The following is a 12,886-nucleotide window of genomic DNA, read 5'->3' on the forward strand; positions in this document are numbered from 1 at the left end:
GTTGTCCAGAAAGTTCGTGCCAATTTCTAAGAAAAATTCAAAGGCATGTAATATATACATGTATACAAATAATATATACATGTATTTATTGAATTACATTGGTGCCATTTCGTTCCACAACCGTTCCACCGTTTTTCATGGATGTACACGTGTTATTTGTTTTCAACCATTTCGATATATTCAGACCTGTGCCATCTACCAAAAATCGACATGGACTTTCCGGACAATCCAATAGTTTAATCTGACTCGATACGTGACACTAAAAATCTGTTGAAATAAAATTAAAAAATTTGACTTGTGAGATCGGTGGTCAGGCCGTTTTTTAAATTCGATGACGAGGAGTATCCTCCCGGTTGACAATTAAATAACCGTTTAAGCAGCTGCGCTTCTTTTAAAAGCCTTTGACGGACAATAATGAGAGGCAACGACCATCAGATGGAGGGAAAGAGAGACCGCGACCCCAAGATACGCCGGGTAACAAATTTTGTAGGGATTCCAGTTGCTCGCGACGAGATTCGCGAGCGTGGCCCCTCGAAGAATATCGTGTCCCCCCTCTGTAGGAGATGAAACGACCTTTCTCTCTTGGCAGTCCCCAAGTTTTCCTCTCTCTGTTCGTGTATCGTATCATTATTTTGGATGTCGGGTTCGGTACACTCATTGGAGGGTCGACGACGCCGGATCGTGTCTCGGGGTGCGCGAAGGGCGAGCCTGATTTCCAGCATCTGCTCCAGTCAAGAAAGACCGCAGTCTGGAACGACTTTGTAGACGAGAAGCCTTTGCATGCGCCTTCTCTTCTCGTCTGCGACGCCTTCCTATGTTCTATTGAGTCTTCCAAAAGCACGGGAGCATATGTTTTGGAATTGTTCGGGGCTCGGGGGACGGTTAAATGATAGACCGACGCCAGGCTTCTCCTTCGCCAGCGACACGATCAATTCTAATGACCTCTTGTTGTCGAGATATCCAATGCTCCCCTGAATCCTATAATGGCGCAGTCATTTCGCAAATTGTATTTTCCTTTTATTTTCGGCTCGCATTCGTTCGTGGTATTCCACGGCGGTCGAGCAATCGTCGCGTGCTTTTGTTCGAGCGGGATCCGAGCACGTGCTGATCGGCCATCGGAAATTCTGATCGATCGCGAGTCGAAGCCACGGATCGATGGGTTCATTTCCTGTTCACTTCGTACGCGTAGAACCATCGTTCCTTGGGTTATATGACTCGCGAAGTGCGAATTAATGGAAATGGTTTCGAGTTGTTCGAGTTGGAACGAAGGAAATTTTGTTTATTTAATACAATGAATTGCCTATAAAGTAATTTAGAATTTAAGGAATATCCAGTAAAAATAGGGAATCAGTAAATAAATGTTGTAATAATAGCAAATACAGCTCCTGTTGATAAAACGTGGCGAAAGTGCGCAATAACGTAGTGTGTGTCGTGTAAAATAATATCAATAGATGAAGGGTTTAGTTTAATTTTTACTCCATAATATGTTGCTATTCATCCAAATACTTTAATTCCCGTTGGAACGGCAATAATTATTGTGGCAGAAGTAAAATAAGCGCGTGTATCAACATCTAACCCTAAACCCAAGGAAACCACCCCTCGTCCTTCATCCTTGATCACATCAAATTCCTGATCGCTGTATATCGAGTCGTACCATGTATCAGCGATCCCTCCTCGTGGGACAGCGGCGTGGGACCCCCTGTTTGGGGGTAGATGGAACCCCGATACTTTCGTGGGGCCCTCTAATCAGCCAGTATTAGCAAGGTGCGCGCGGATCACCTAGTCGACGAGAGATCGACCGGTGGTCTGTTCCGATGCAGCCTCGTTTCCCACGGTGGAATTAAAGATTCACGAGGAGAAAAAAAATACCCATCGCACTTGTCATGGGAACGAGCACCGGGTGGCTCCTCGCTCGATTTACAATTGGTCGACGCGCGCTTACCGCGGGGGGAGGCGAGGCGTGGTGCTACGAGCACCTCGAGCGACGAGGGGGATGAAACTCGAGGGACTTCCCCCTTATTATTTTTTTTCTTTCTATTTTTTCTTCGCCTCGAAGGGGCACGGGAATTTCCCTTCGCTTTTACCTCTGGCACTGCTTTCACGGAGGCGCATGCTCTCGTGTGACATGTGCGCGCTTTAGGGGTTGCGCTTAGTTGCTCAGACGAACCCTGGAGAGGACATTAGGTAGACAATGCCACCATTAACCGGTTTCATAATTCGATACGAGATTGTCAATTTTAGGACTCTCGGGACCCTCACATAATTGAAATTTCAGACTTTCATTCGGTGACTTTCTAAGGTAAATATCGTTTATTCGTAAAGAAAAATCATACAACGTGATCTGTTAGAATTTTAACGGCCATCAGGTTGAGGTAGGAAAATAACGAGTGAATGTTTTTTATAAGCTATTATTGAACGAAAAATGGAATACAAACGTGTGAATGTTTTTTATAAGCTATTATTTAAGAAAAAATGGAATACAGTTTCGCGTAACGAATCATCCGGAAGCGAGGGAACAGTAAAATCCGTGGCAATTGGCGGTTCGGTGAAGCGGGCAGAGCTCGACACGTGCATCATTGCATACACGTGCATCCACATGCATGCGTCATAGGAGCGGGTGCGCATGCTCGGGGAGCGTTCTATCGGGGGAAAGTTTGGCAGTGCGAGGGCATCGAGGCAGGTGGTAGCCAGATGTCTCTCGTAAGGACTTTCTACCCTGATGTCGTTGCCTGGTCGTTCGCTGGTTGTGCGGTACCCCGTGCATATACGTGCGTGCTCGCGACTATGCATCCACGAGTATTTCCTATCCTCTCCTATCGGGGTGCACCCTATATGTGCTCGTCGAGCCTGTCTGAACCTGCTCATGAATCGATTATGGATAGATCCCGTTCCTTTTCAGGGGAAGGGTACTCGAATCTCGTGGAGAACGCGATTTTAAATTAAATAATTTAGGTAAATACTAATAATTTTACTGTAACAAGGGTTGATTTAACCCTTTGCGGTCCGAATTTTCTGATTTCAATACATTTTTGTCGAGCCTCACTCGACATAGGACCGCAAAGGGTTAATAACCCGTTACGAATATCGATAACCAAAAGTAGGTCTAACACGTGTCTCAGCGAACGACTACAAATACCCCAACATCCCTGAATTTACACCAAGTACCGCTAAAGCGTGGTATGCCACGCTACTTACCCATTACGAACAGGCAACAGTCGACAAAAAGCGTAACGCTTCGAGATCCGTGGATAATCGAGCGTTCGATGACATAACGAGTTGGGTCGTTGAGACAAGAGCAAGGTAATCATATCGCGAAGAATTACTCAATGAACCGTGGCTGTACCCGACGTCTAGCAGTCGACGTGATTCATGAATGACATTAAGAAAGCCTCCGCGAGCCCGACGAGGTGATAAGACGAAAAAAGGCTGAATGGAGGCGAGGGCATTAGGAGAATATACGCGGAGACGAGTCAAGATCAAGGTCGACGCGTTTTGGAATCTTCGCTCGGACCGGTCGGTGAGATTCCAACGAAACGTGCTCGAAAAAGAAATGTAGCGCAACGAAGCAGCAAAAATTGTTCCCGTCTTAATTTTCCTAGTTCTGTTAAAACAAGGATCGGTTTGAAATGTTCGTTTCGTTTAAATGCATCGTAACTAAAGTATAGACATGAAAATAAAATAAAATAAAATAATAAAATAGGGCGGTAAAGATTTAGACGAAGACGTTGAAAAGAAAATTTTGGGACGGGAGAAATTAAAAATATAGAAACGAAGGAAACGAAAAAGGTAAATATATTTGTTAAATGCTGAAAGGGGAATTAGAAAGTGGCATGAACGTGGGAAGTGGGATGAACGCGCCCATACCCGTTCCACTAGCAGTGACTGTGATGGTCGACTTGTCGTCGTTTCTACTACTTGGCCGACGCGTTTCGAAAGTGTAGTCGAATTATCGCTAGATCGCGGATATTTAAACGATATAACACGTGTCTCTGACTCTTGGGTTATCGTGGCGCGAGCAAGAAGAGAAAATAGTCTCGATCCTTGACGCGTGTTAAAGGCAGAAATCGAGGAACGCAAGAGTGCATCGTGCTCGGTTCTCTCTCGTGGTCCGTGGCGTGTGCGGCGAGGGGGTGGGCCGTGGGGGTAGCAGCTGACGACCAAGGAGGAATGGATCCTTGCACCTGGTCTCTAACTTTGGAAAATCGACGACGGAATCAATTGTGTAGACGTAGCACGCGACCGAAAGGACTGCGAACGATAACAGTTGCATCGACCCTAGGTCTTGACCCGTTACTCGAACCAAAAGTCGACCTTTCAGATAACTCCCATCGAATCCGTTGCACTGACGGATGGCTTCCGTTGTGTTAAGACATCCTATCCGCCTAAAACGCATTATTTTAATGAATTGGATGAGAATGGAAAAAAATACTCGAGATACTCTTTAACCCCTCCAGTACCACGCGGTACCACCAGTGTTACATATCGGGAAACTTTACATGGGATAGTAATTCGAACGTTGACCTCTCTATGTGGTCATCGCGGTTCCCTGTTATCGCTGAACCACCATAAGACGTCTCGTCTCGCCCTACAAACTCTCCATGTTAAAGTCCGGTTTCTTCTGAGCACAGGAAATTAGAATTCCAACAACCATGAGTTCTGGAATTCGAGAGAGAGAGAGACGAATGACGCCCTTTCTAGAGAATTCATTGATTCTACTCTGTCAATGGTCTCGAAACACGAATTTCTCCTAAAAAGTACACTCGAAATTTTGCTTGGATGTCGATACGGTCGTTGTTAGGTCGTAAAGTAAAAAAAGTCGGGTCTCTCGGTCGGTAAAACTTTCTCGTGGAAGGAGCGGCAGGACGATACGATCACCGGCGCTGTAGGTGCCGTCTGGTTTTCCCGGTGAAACCATGACCATGGGTCTGGGACGATGGACATTGCTCACGAAGGGACATCGGGTGGTACGCGCGGCGCGCAATGACCTTATTGTTGCGTGACGGGCAACAGACGGACGGAAGGAAGGAAGGAAGGAAGGAAGGAAAGAAAAAGGACTGCTCTAGCCGTAGGGCCGCTGCTTGTCAAAGGGGGAACGGAGCACGGCAGGCAAGAACCAAGGAAGTGGCCGAAAAGAGGGGAAAGTTCGGAACTTCGGCAGATGTCCATAACTCGCGGCACGCATGCTCGCGATGGGTTCATCGTTTCTCTCCCTTTCTCACGAGACGTTTCGATTTTTCGCCGTGAAACTCGTGAACTCGGAGGGGAACGAACGCGTATCGACGAAAATCATTCGGTGAATACGGTTCGTTAACCCTCTTCCCTTGCGGCCAAGGGGACGATATTTATTATCCAAAACGGAGAGATTTCCGTGGTAACGTGGTAGAGATATTAGGTTGTCCAGAAAGTTCGTGGCAATTTCTAAGAAAAATTCAAAAACACGTTTGAATTTTAATATATATTTATTGAATTACATAGCTGCCATTTTCTTCCACAACCTTTCCACTTTTTAAGGGATGTATGCCGTGTTATTTGTTTTCAACCACTTCGATCTATTCAGACCTGTAGCATCTACCAAAAATCGACATGGACTTTCCGGACAACCCAATACATACAGTCGGTAAGTATTCGTAGATTTGTGCCCTCTATACCTGTCTCATAAATTTGTCTCATAAATAAAATGATCGTGTTGCCTGATACATGTTTCATTACGAATAGTACGTACACGAATAAACTTTACACGTGTATGCATTTGTACTGAATAATTCATTCGGAAACGTCGAACCTATCGTGTCATTTAGACAAATTTCTCGATAGACGTAGTGGGTACGAATGCTTATGAGATTAACTGTATATCGGTGAATAGTTTCGCAGAGGCGAATTAGGTTCCGATTGTGACCACGCCTGTAGTCACCTTAGCTAAAAGCAGTTACATGAGCAATACAGTTACGATACCGACAGTAAAAGATTCGATTTGAATATACTCGGACCGTGTAGTACGGTAATTATTGTTGACAGTTACAATCGAAAACAATCGAAGCGAAAACAAATATCGTGTCGGTAGCTTTCAGTCTCATTAACGAACCATCAATCGAGGTAATGATTGTCATCGGAGTCGTGCGACACCAAAGTCATGAAACGTTCACGGTCCTAGACAAAGGCGGCAGCTGTTGCACAGCACCTGCTTGTGTCGCCACCTTTCAAGGAAAAGCTAAGTACGTGCTCCTTGTTCATTCATTTCGCTTCGTGACAAGACGGCATGCTTTCTGGCCATCGAGGTCTCGAGCGAGCCGATTGGAAATTGCCACCGGACGTCCTCGAACTCTGACAGCAGTTTCGCATGTAGATTTCAGGGGGAAAGGGAGCTTGGCAACCGATACGATGCCGACGCTAATTTCGAAGGAAACGGGGGGAGGAGTCTGTAAGCTTGACTCTTTGATCTCGCCTCGTTGAAATTTCCGTAACGAAATCTATCGTGATTCATTATTCGTTAGAACGTCCAGCGAACCGTTATTTCGATGGTTCGTAAAGGTCTATTTACACGTGACACTAATGTCGTGACTTTTAACGCCTCGACGTGAGTTTCGCGAGCGTAAGAATACACTCGTTATTAGAAGCTTTTGAACATTGAACATTGTTTCATTTACGTAGGAAAACACATTCAAGATCAATGAGATCCAGATGATAAACCAAAACTTATAGTCCGAGAGCCTGCGATACAAAATTTCGGCCAATTTCGTTACAAATATCCTTTTGCTGTTTGACTGTTTTCTACTAAAGAATAAAAATAATCCAGGCTGGCAGAGCACAAACGGTCCATTGCTCCGCTAGAAAGTGGGAAACATGTAAGAAATAACGGTATCTTGGACTGAAATCATTATTATTGAAATTTTTAGTGTGTATTGACATACCAAATTGTATAAAAGAAAGTTGGTCTGGCAGATTATAAGCTAAATGGGTCTGGCAGTCGGGAAACCTTGTCGAAGAAACGAAGTAGTTGATTAAAACATCTAATAAAACTATCAAGTAACTGATATCATTAATTCTGAAACTTTTTCTATAAACGATATGTAATGCGTAGCGTTAAAAAATTTGGTCTGGCAAACTTTGAGTGGTGTTAAATCGGTCTGGCAAACTTTGAGTGGTGTTAAATCGGTCTGGCAGCCGTTTAAAAGAACGAACACACATGCGTTACCGGCGTTGAGATCTCGATAATCTAATAGAGCTATCGAGTAATAATTATTTTTAAACATTCTATACGTTAGTTATTTATAGAATATTGCTGTGATGATTTTTATTTCATACAATTATTATTATTATTATTATTATTTAACTTCGAAATAATGATTTCAGTCAAACTACTTCGTTTTTCCGACAAGGTTTTCCGACTGCCAGGCCCATTTAGCATCGCTTACAATCTGCCAGATCGACATTTTTATGCAATTTGCTATGTCAACAATACACATTAAAAATTTCAGTAGTAACGATTTTGGCCAAAAATCGAATTATTATATAGTGAACCATAGTGAAGCGTTGCACCACTGAATTCATGCCAGACCAAGCATATTCTGAACTAGGGAGACGTACCATCTTCGGAAAACAGGTTCATTTGTGTAATGAAACGAGTCACTCATTTCTGTCGCCGACTCTCGGACTATCATTCAGAGTCGATTCAAGCATGTGTATTCTAGGTTAAGGTAACGCGTATCAGATTGAGTCTTTAGGCGGCTAAGTAGAGGGCGTGTATCGCGAGTCGTATTCGTTCTTTTCACGTTCGTTCTATCATTTTTCTGTCCACTGTAATTTCGCCACTCTCGGGGCGTCTTGACGGTTAAGTCAGGAAATTTCAATTACCCCGCAGGCGGGCAGGAAGTTGGAAGCACCCAAAGTAAGAGGATAGGAAGAAATAAAATCCGACGAGATCCGATCGCCGTATTACTACCCTTCCTTTTCCTGTGTCGTTGGCTCTCGCTTCCTCTGGTAATTCCGTTCTCGTCCTGCCCTCTCGCCTGTCCATTCTCAATTTCCTTCCAGCTTCTACCACGTTCGTATTCTCTCGCTCCTTCGGTCACTTCCCATTTACTGGGCCGTACAACCGAGTGGCCATTTTAAATTGTTTAACGAGTGTCGCAGGCGACCCGTTTCGCTTGTCCCTAGTTTCCATCGCGAATGTCACGTGTCGAGCACGGAACAATCGTTACGATTTTATCAGTTATGTCTTCGTCCACGTGCCTTCCTTTAGTTTATCCTTCGTACATCTTTCGTCCAGAGCTTTCCGCCCATTTCCGTTTCCTTTTCCTTGCGTCTAATTTACCCGCTAATGTCTCGAGGAAGTCCAAGTTCGAAAGAGACTAAATTTTTTTTTAAAATTTTTATGACAGCAGTAAAAGCAGAGAATCGATGTAATTAATTAAAACATCGCTCGTTATCGTACTGCTTACATCTGCACGTTTCGCAATCGAAAATAAATTTTAACGTATCGTAAGACGAGTGATCTTTCATCCCGTATCGCTTTTCGCAATCGTCGCCCCGTTCCCATACATATTCAACAATTCGGACAGCCGAAGATTTTAATAATTTATTCGGCATGGTTCCTTTCAGGGTTAACAATCGTCTCTCGCGCCACGGATAGGCAAACTTCTTACCCAGAAATAAATTTCAAACAAAATACGAACAACGGTTGGTTTAATTCGCGCGTTGTTATACCTCTGTGAAAATAACGTCGAGATGGTTGTTCAGGGAAAACACAGTTCGTCGTTCCATTTTAATAATAAATCAATCTCGGTCGGATATGGATCATTCGAATAATCGATCGATGCGGTAAGGATTAAGAATAAATCTCTAATGCAATGTTTTCGTTCGTCTATTAATCGAGTGGAATTTTGTTCAACTCTGTGTTCAACTCGTACACACAGTCGATCCTTTCTATCTTCTACACGCCTCGCTATCTCCAAGCACATGGCGCCTGCGCAACCATATTTTCGCTGATCGTGAGAATGCCTTGGAAGTCCTGCGTTCAGCCACGTGCCTCGGGATTTAAACTCAAGGATACCCGCGACCGTTAGACTTCCACAAAGGCGAAAGTCTTTACATAACGCGAGAAAAAAAAAACGGTTACCTACCCGCGCTCAAACGCGTATTTACGATTCCCAGGTCGAATCGCCTTTTTCGCACGTGTAGTAGCATGTAAATAAAAATAATAGGTAAAGAGTTATTCGCGATTATCGAACATCGGAAGGCGATGCGACGGTCCGCGTGTTTCGTTGCCACGAAAGTTGACACTTTAATATAATAAAATGACGGATAGAATTAATTTCTACTCCTTATATAAATATAATTAATATTTTTTTCTGAGTCAACCAATAATTAAATCGAGTCAAGTATTGGTTTGACGATCGACATTTGTTTCCTCGATGTTTCTATATATACGCTCGTCGATTTTTTACGATTCACAAAAATAGTTTACGTTTACGTATTCCGTCCGTTTATGACGCGTCGGTTCACACGTGACACGAAGTCCGTTCTGCACGTGGTTCGTGCCACCTCCATTCTCACTTTCAAATTTGAATGGAGCCTCAAATACCAGACGGAGACTGAACGATTCCGCGCACGTTCTGCCTCCGCTTCGGACTTTCGATTGGTCATACAAATCAGAAAGTGAAAAGGAAGAGGCGCAAGAATGCGATTCATACTTGCCAGCCGTTTCAGGTCGGAATCCGTTTTAGAAGAATTCCTTTCTTCCACCTTTTTTTTTTTTCATTTTTATACCTTAGAGTCTTATCATTGCTCGACCAATAATTTAATATCGTACGTTTCAATTATGTTTGCTCGTGCGCCCTGCATCGTTTGTGTGTTCCGACAATTTGCCTGGTATCTAAGCGTAAACATCTAGCGAGGTCTTTTCGCGGGAGCACCACGGTTTGGATATAGATATACCGCCATTAGATACCTCGGCTTGTCATGGAAGACAGTGGCTATATTAAAATACAGGGTGTCCCAGAAATATTGTAACAGCTTGAAATGGGTGGTTCGGGAGGTGATTTGAAACAACTTTTTCCTTAGCGAAAATGTTGTCCGAGGCTTCGTTGAGGAGATATTAACCTCCCGAACCACCCATTTCAAGGTGTTACAACATTTTTGGGACACCCTATAGAACGATGAAATGCTTTTTCCCCGAACAACTGCGGTCCAGTTTATTTCCACACAAGTTCCAAAACTTTCTCTGGATAAGAAACCCTCAAATTCAACCCCCTTTTTTCTTCCTTTAAATAGACACCTTGGCACACATTATTTGTATCAATGTCGTTACGCCTTTAACTCTTTTAATTGCTACACGTAGAATGCGACTTCGCAATTGTCTCGTGCGGTGTACAAGTTCGTTGAAGAATGCTAAAAAGTATTTCCTCGCATTGTTTCACGAATTTCGCCGGTGGCCAACTCTTTCCTTTTTTCCTGCAACGCGGTCTGTGTACGAGAGACATTCCACCCGAACGGCACTCCTCTTTCAGTTGCTAGCATTCCCTCGCGGTCGTGGGCTTCATAACGTATTCCCGACTTGTCCGGCGTCGGGAACGTAAACATACGTGCACCTGCGGAAAGCCAATGCGTTCGCGAAGATTGCATTGCTAGACCTTGCCAATTAGAAGCTCAATTACGGAGCGCATCGGTTCACGTTTCGCGCGAATTTCTCTTTAATGGAAAACAGCTGCGAAGATGGGAACGTGTCGATTCCCATGCGACAGTTGCCATGCGCCGAATTAACATTAAAATTGCGAGGTCGACGCACGTGTATCGTGCATACTGACTTTGATACATCGATTACGAGATTATGTCAAGAAATGGTCGAGGAAGTAGATTTTTATTTTCTTCCTAGTTTCGAAAAGAAGAGAAAAGCAAGGACAGGAAAGCGAGACTTTTAGCAGGAAACTAAAGAAAATAGAAAGGGTTGTAGGTTAGACCTTAGATAGAGAAAGATATTTGAAAGATATTTCTTAAATTTTAATAGTAAGTTAGTAGCAAGCAAGTCCATTTCGTAGCTGTTAGGAGAACGTTTCCTGCTCTACCGTTGTTTTGGTACGCGCTACGCGAGGGAAACAAAAGCAACGTATGCTTACTTCAGGGACAAGAGTCAATTGTACCTTGCGATTCGCATTAGGGCGCTTATGCGGGTGCAAAAAACGTTGACAAAAGATTTCTTAGCGTTTAAACGATCTTGCACTTCTGGTCCCACCCTGTTTCCGTATAAAAGGGTAAACGTAGGAAAAATGAAAGTAAAGAAACGAAGATAAAGTCAGAATATAAATATAAAGAAGTATCTAAGTAAAATATTTACTTAGACGGGCGAAGTAAAATATATTTATGTATGTGAATGCAGAAGTAAGGGAACTATATACGATCGATCGAGGAGTAATGTTTGCACCGTCTTTTCTACACTTGCACGAAGTGAGATATCGACTATATCCCATTATTTTAGGATAATTAAGTAGGGGTCGTTAGGAAAAAGTAACCAAAGCAGTTTCGAGGGAAGTATACCGATTGAAAAGCAGAAGCACGAGCCAATTTATGATCCCTTTCGTGCGCAGAAGCATTTTTCACCCTCGCGTTCGGCCCCTTTCTCTCTTTCACCCCCAAAACAGCTGCGTGTACCGAGAGGAAGGTGGGCCCTATGGTGTGTCTCGCAACCAACTACAATGGGAGGTTATGAAGCGATAGCGCTTATGGGATATCCATGGGTACACGTGTACGCGACATATATACAATATAAACATATGCGAAACCGAAACAGCAGATGGCTGGTGAACCTTATCGTTTTCGATTATTTTCATCGTCGACGTTGCGTTCTCGGTTGACCTTGAGCCATGGGATGAGCACGATTTTTAGTCGAATAGTATTAACCCGTGAAGACTGTATAAGGAGTCCCAACTGTGTAGTGTAGAAGTGTTATCAAAATTCCGAGCTTGAAGTTATGAATATTTCTACCACTCGCTGTATATATATATACAGGGTGTCCCAAAAGTCGGGGAGGAGCCGGAAATGGGGGGTAGCTGAGACGATTCTGAACAACAATTTCCTTTGCGAAAATGTTGTCCGAGGCTTCGTTGAGGAGATATTAACCGAAAACCCCGACCAATCAGAGCGCGCGTAGACCGTTCGAGCGGCCGCGGTAGCGAAGGCTACGCGCTAGGCGGCAGCGTCAGTGTCCTTCGATGCACGCCGAGTCACTTGTTCGCGTACAAACGCGGCCGCTTAGCACATAGCCTTCGCTACCGCGGCAGCTCCAACGGTATCCGCGCGCTCTGATTGGTCAGTGTTTTCCGTTAATATCTCCTCAACGAAGCCTCGGACAACATTTTCGCTAAGGAAAAAGTTGTTTCAAATCACCTCCCGAACCACCCCTTTCAAGGACCTCCAACATTTTTGGGACACCCTGTATATTATCATACATATGTATATACATATACATGTACATATATACATATATGTCATATGTGTATATATTATCTATTAATATATAGATGATAGAGCCAGAAAAAATTCATATGCATTTTGCAATAACAAATGGACTACCGGTTAAGTGCAGGGCAATCTGAAGATTATCTGTGGATACATTGTATACAAATGTATATCGTAGTCTGTGCGCACTTGCGCCGCAAGTGGACAAAATATTCATAACTTCAAGTTCGGGATTTTGATAACAGTTTTCTAGTAACTTTAGACTACTTAGACTATTTAGTTAACTGTCGGACTATTATTTAGACTATTGGAGACTACGTAGTACTTAAGCGTTGGTTGGCGACGGCTCTCGCACGATATAACGTCGCGTAACGGAAACGCGGTCGTAGGTTGGCTGAAACAGTAAACATAACAAGCGGAGGACGGTTGGCGTTCT

The 12,886-nt window shown here is 43.7% G+C and overlaps 2 protein-coding genes across 3 annotated transcripts in view; one reads left to right on the forward strand and one right to left on the reverse strand.

Annotated features, from left to right (window-relative positions):
- The window catches only part of LOC128872757 (myb protein-like), a 42,049-nt gene that overhangs the window by 18,061 nt on the left and 11,102 nt on the right, over window positions 1-12,886 (forward strand). The window lies entirely within an intron of this gene.
- The window catches only part of LOC128872763 (probable cytosolic iron-sulfur protein assembly protein Ciao1), a 164,069-nt gene continuing 151,189 nt past the window's right edge, over window positions 7-12,886 (reverse strand). The window contains exon 6 of the mRNA XM_054115775.1: window positions 7-26. The gene's annotated coding sequence lies outside the window, so the exon portion shown is untranslated. The remainder of the gene's footprint in view (window positions 27-12,886) is intronic.

This window comes from Hylaeus volcanicus, chromosome 2 (genome assembly GCF_026283585.1).
Source record: "Hylaeus volcanicus isolate JK05 chromosome 2, UHH_iyHylVolc1.0_haploid, whole genome shotgun sequence".
Taxonomy (NCBI): Eukaryota; Metazoa; Arthropoda; class Insecta; order Hymenoptera; family Colletidae; genus Hylaeus; species Hylaeus volcanicus.